Here is a 5,873-nt window from a genome sequence, read left to right on the forward strand (position 1 = left end):
CTATATAAACTATAGTTTTTATATAAATGTTCTTCATATATATATATATATACTATTGTTATCAGAATATTGCTAGTCTTTTTAAATGTGGTCAGAAATGATATAATATATTTTGTATTGTGCAAGTGTTTGTGGAAGACTGGTACTTCTCTTATACTAGATTAACACAAATTTTCGATCCATAAACAGGGAATTCACTGCATTTATTTAGGCCTTTAATTTTGTTTAGCAATGACGATAGATGGGGCAGGGGATGCAGTTCAATGTCACAGCACCTGCCTAGTAAGTGCAAGGCCCTGAGTTCAATTCCTGGCACCAAACACAAAAAGAAAAAAAATGATGCGGGGTGATTTCTTGTGCCAGTACATTTTCTCCATTTTTATTATACCTATTTTTCGTGATAGTATATGGCTGACGGTGTTCTTATTTTCTAAGTGTTGTGATTTGTGTCTTGGCGAGCCTTCAAAGCCTTAACCCCTCATAGATGGAAATTTGTAGAGGTGGCTGGATCTCAACTACGGATGTATAATAACTGAATTAGTTGATCGTGTTCTGGATGTGGGTAACTGCAAGGCCCACCGGTGTGGGCGGAACCTCCCAAAAGGCAGGTAGCCTGATGGGGTTAAATGGAAAGGGCAGCTTGCTGCGTGCTGTCTCCTGCTCTGCCTGCTTTCCACGGACTGTTCCTCCCATGATCCTCTCTGCCACCCACCCTCCTTGGAGCCAGCTGCGGGTTGGAACCTCTGCAACTGTGAGCTCAAGAATCCTTTCATCCTTTAGCTTGTGTGTGTTGAGTATTTTGTCCCAGTAATGAGAGAGTAACTTAGACACAAGCTTAATGTTCCACTTGTTCATTGCTGGCTTACAGATATACAATCAAACATTATATATGTGTTAAGTTTTACAGTTATGATATCCACATAAATATTAGTTGCAATCATTCTTAATGTCTTCTCTACAATTTTTATTATAAATACATCATTTGTCTATAAGACACTTTTGTTTCTTTTCCAGTGCAAGTTTTACACATATTTTTCTTGTTTTACCCCATAGGTAGACTCTCCTTTACAATGTTGAGTACAGGGCTGGGGAGATAGCTTAGTGGTCTAAGTGCCTGCCTGGCAAGCACAAGGATCTGAGTTCCATCCCCAGTACCACATGTCATGCTGCCCCAGAAGCCCTGACACACCAAGCTGTGTAGCGAGACCCTGTATTAACAAATAAAACAAAATAATTTTTTTTTAAAGTTGAGTAATTCTATGATTATTAAAATAAAATAAAAGGTATTTTATTTTGCTTTTGTTTGGGAAGTTTTGTGTTTTTTTCTTTTGTTGTACTGCTTTGAACTCACTATTTAGGGCAGGTTCAGTTCAAATTTATAACCATCCTCTTGCCTTAGACACTAGGCAGGACTGTTGGGTTTGCATGCTGTGCTACCGTACCCACCAGAGATACCTTATTTCAGAGAGTCGGAGAACATATATAGCCTTCCATTATTAAAGATTAGGTACACAATATTCCTTCACTATGTTATAATAAAGGCATGTTTTAATATACAAATATAAAAGAACTATGCAAATTTTCTCTAAATGTTTTCATAAATTTTATAGAGTACAATGATGTTATTTTGTAAATCCTTATCTTAGTACTTACTACAGATGCTCAAGGAATTGTTGGTGCCACTACCACCACCAACACTATCACCACTATTTTTGGAAAACTCTGGATACTGATTAAGGATAATTGGGGAAAACTTTAGTGATCAGTCTAGGCTCTATGAAAAAAAAAATTGTTTGGTTCCAGGAATTGAACTCAGGGCCTTGTGCTTACTAGGCAGGTGCTGTGACATTGAGCTATATCCCCGCCCCCCCATTATCAATGCTAAACAAAATTAAAGGCCTAAATAAATGTAATTTGGTAATTGAGCAATTACCAACTTGGTAATCACTCAAAGAATTGTATTTAAGCTCAAGAGAGAAGAACGATGTGCCACATTGGTGGTGTCTGCAATTGATTCAGAGGTGTAGTAGAGATTGCTGCGCATCTGCTAGTTTCCTCCAGCTGTACTGATCCTGATGAGAACCGGAAGCCCAGAGCCTCACCTTGCCTGCAGTAATGCGTGTGCAGAAGGCTGCTCTGCCTCATGCAGTCCTTCATTTGGCCACAGGCTTCAGGCACATGGCGTCTTGGAGCCACACCTGTCACAGCCATGGCACATAACTCTGTCTCTTCTATGTGAAAAAAAAAATACTCCTGTCTCCATGATCTTTGAAGCAGCTTCTTATAGTTCTCCTTGATTACATTATGGTAATATAAACCTGATTATTTTAATTCATTGGGAGCCTAAGTCCAACTTTAGAGCATATTCCTTTTCTTTAATATTTTTAACATTTTGATTATTTATTCACTTGCTACAGTGTCTCACTACATGGTTAAGACTCAGCGATCCTCCTTCTCAGCCTCCCCAGGGCTGGGATTACAGGCACTTACCACAATGTCTGGTTTCTGTGGCCAGCATTGATGGGATTGACACGGAATGTGTTACTCAGGATTGAACTTGCATCCTTGGGTTTGCCAGACAGGCACTTAGACTGCTGGACTATCTCCTCAGCCTAAGGATATTTTTATTGGTTTCTGTAAAAAGGAGGCAGGAATGTGTGTTTGCTTCAGAGCTGTAGGAATCACACCATCATCAATCTATACTTTGTGTTAGTGCCTTCTGCTTACACATGCAAACTTCTTACAGTCATCATGAAATGACTGCTTTCCATTCTTTCCTAACTTCTTTCTTTTTTTCAGCCTTCCTTTTCCTTCCTTCCTTCATTCTTCCTGTCTGTGTTTCTGCTTTTTGTTGTTGATGTTTGCTTATTTTCTGTGATTGAGTGAAATCACTTACACACTATCTTGCTTTCTATTTTTTCTTGTTCTGCTTTTCTTTAGTTCTATATACCTTTTTCTTATTGTAGAAAACAATTTACACAGCTAGACAGAAGGAAACAATATGTAAGTCTTTCTCTTCAATTCACTGTGCTTCAAAGACCCTAATGTGATTCCTTCAGATTGATCCAAGTAGTGCTGGTAACAAAATCATCTATTATAGGCACTGGATATGAAAATTCTGCATGAGGTCATCACAAGTGAAAGGGCAAATAACAAACTTAAAAAAGAGCTTACCATTGAAACGTCCATCTGTTATTATATCCTCATTATAACTAGTAGGGAGCCAAAGGACCTATAGATTAATCTGCTGTCAAACTGAGCTTTTTGTGCAGTCTCTGTCCCCTCTACTCTGTTCATTTACTTTCTCTGTCACTGAGAACCAATCACTTCCCCAGGAGTTTGGCATGTGAAGCTCCCTCATTTTTTTCGATGGAGACCCCCGTATTGCCAAGGGGAAACCACACCCATGTACTCACTCCTGGATTAAAATTTTCATATGGGATTGAGCTTAATCTGAAAATGTGACACTTTGTTAATAGAATCTATAGACTTAATTTTTGATCTTCAACAATACACAAACTACCACCAGGAAGCTGGATATGAATTAGAAGTTGAAAAGTTCTCTTTAACATAGATATGTAAGTATGTTTATTTTTGTGTACACACTTCTGCCTAACACTGAATGGTTTTAATGGGAAATAAAGCCAATTTTTACTAAAGACCAACCCATGCTCTTTGATTCAATTTGACCTCTATAGAGAGAAGTTCTTGATCCTGGAGTTTGATCTTTTCAGTACCCCCTCGGCTAGGCAGCATGACCTATGCTTTTACTGAGGAAAACACATGCTTCTATTCCCGTGCTCCTTCATGCAGACTGAAATAGTGATCTTTTTAACAAGGAGCGAGAAGTGCTGAGTGGGTTAGCAGCTGAAGGAAGCCCTGACGAGCACTAGTACATTATGTCAACATCTAGACACTTGTAGAAAATAACACAAAAGGAGGTCAGAAATTAACATGTCTTATAAACTAGCTAAAAGGTTCTCGGAAGATGTACTCAGCTGTTTCAGATCCTTTGGCTGCCAGGGGAATCTCCGTCCTGGCTTTACAGAGTTCTGAGGTTTTTCTTGCTTTAAATCCACCTAGAGGATGACTCAAACAACTGTCTTCTTGATAATCACTATTGGGCACTTTGCAATTTTCATAGATTTATGAATAGGACTTATACTAACTTTCAATGATTTTAGGTTCATTAACATGTGCATATTTTCCTTAAATTCATTCTATTTCTTTCTCCATATATTTATAGATGAATACTGCTTACAAAAGGATTTATTAACTTAGAAATTTGTGAAATCTTTTTAATTCGTAATTTTGAATATTTTGAATATTTTAGCCTATAATACTTACCTATCTATCTAATGAATTTATGGATTACATTACAAAATATCTATAGAAAAATTGGTATTCTTACTCATTGAATTATTTGATTTGACTTTATGGGTGTCTTCTTTGTGGTGTTTATCTCATTAGAAAATACAAATAGATAAAGGATGATTGGCATCACGCTACCCTTTACACAGATCATGGGCAATATTTCAGTAGAACTATGGGCGTAGTTTATCCTTCTGAAGTTCTCAAAATTAATTTATTGATTTCTTCATTGCACAAGTACTGAGACCTTCCTGAGAGAGAGTCCCTGTTCCAGCCCCACGGTCACTCAGGCGGACCATGTGGCTCTCGTGGTGAGACGGACTCGCCACATGGAGGCTGGAAGAACCACAGAGCTGTGAATATGACTGGCAGTGGCAGCTAGAAAGGAGAAAGGTTCTACCTGGTGCCAAGAAGGCTTTCAAAGAAGTCTCATGCCCAGGGTTGGAGAGGGCCACTGGGTAGCGCGCAGGGTGGAGAGCAGGAGAGATGTCCTGGCAGGAGGACCAGCATTTTCAAAAGCACAGGAAGGCTGGACTGATTCCAGGATCATGTCGAGCCAGAGGGCACAGAAACTTCAAAGATAAGAGATATTAACAGACATTATCAGCTGAGGAGATCTTGCCCGAACTTTCCCAAGTACCTTTCCAATGCTCACTAGCCAGGTTCTTCAGGCTTGTTCTCTCGACTCCATCGACTGTTCCTGTGGAGATGTGTGAAGTTTGGTATCATTTTCTCAGTATGACGCTGGAAAGTACCTCTTTTTCCCTTGATAGTACTGAATAAGGCAAAGTATATAAACATGTGAACAGGAGTGCGGCTGCTCAGGACACTTAGTGGCATCTCACTCTCTTTCCTTCACCACGGGGTCAGTGTCCTTGCATTTGTGTTTTTATGATTTCAGCAGGCACTGATGAGCTAGAATGCTTTGTCCTTTATTCTCTTTCCTGTTGCAGTCGCTTTTCTCCAAGTCATTTAAAACTTGATCCGACCTTTCTATTTAATATTTAATTTTTTAAAAAGCACTCCAACCTTTTTTGTTCAGGGAATTTGATTTCCAAGCCAAATACTGGCCGGGACAACAGCCCCACGCCTGGGCTGGACGCCCCGAGCCTCGGGCAGTTTGTCCACAGCCGCTTTCCTGCCTGGCCTGTGCACCTTCCATCCCCAGGGAAGGAAGAGGTCTGAGGAAGTCACGCCTTTGGGAATTTGGGGGAAGTTTCGTAGCCATTCCTTGAAGACTTCATCGTATGCCATCAAGTCTGGAATGATAGAGGTTCTTTTTACTTATTCTTACGGATTTCTTTTTGGCGTTCTGTTCTTGAAATTAGTTTCTATTTCATTTCTTTGACGATTAGAGTTAGGAGGCAGAAATATATCTCACGCTGGAGACCAGAAAGGACGTGGTAAGGAACAGTTCGACTCTGAAGTGCAAGAAACCCACATGCCGCGCAGCTGCAGCTATAGCAAAAAGAAATCGTTAACGATAAGAACTCTCATGTCCA

General features: G+C 39.7%; 1 pseudogene; it reads right to left on the reverse strand.

Moving 5' to 3' along the window:
• LOC101580288 overlaps window positions 1-2,211 on the reverse strand; it is an 8,661-nt pseudogene extending 6,450 nt beyond the window's left edge.
• Window positions 2,212-5,873: the final 3,662 nt, after the last annotated feature.

Source organism: Octodon degus, unplaced genomic scaffold (genome assembly GCF_000260255.1).
Source record: "Octodon degus isolate 3935 unplaced genomic scaffold, OctDeg1.0 scaffold00014, whole genome shotgun sequence".
NCBI classification, from domain to species: domain Eukaryota; kingdom Metazoa; phylum Chordata; class Mammalia; order Rodentia; family Octodontidae; genus Octodon; species Octodon degus.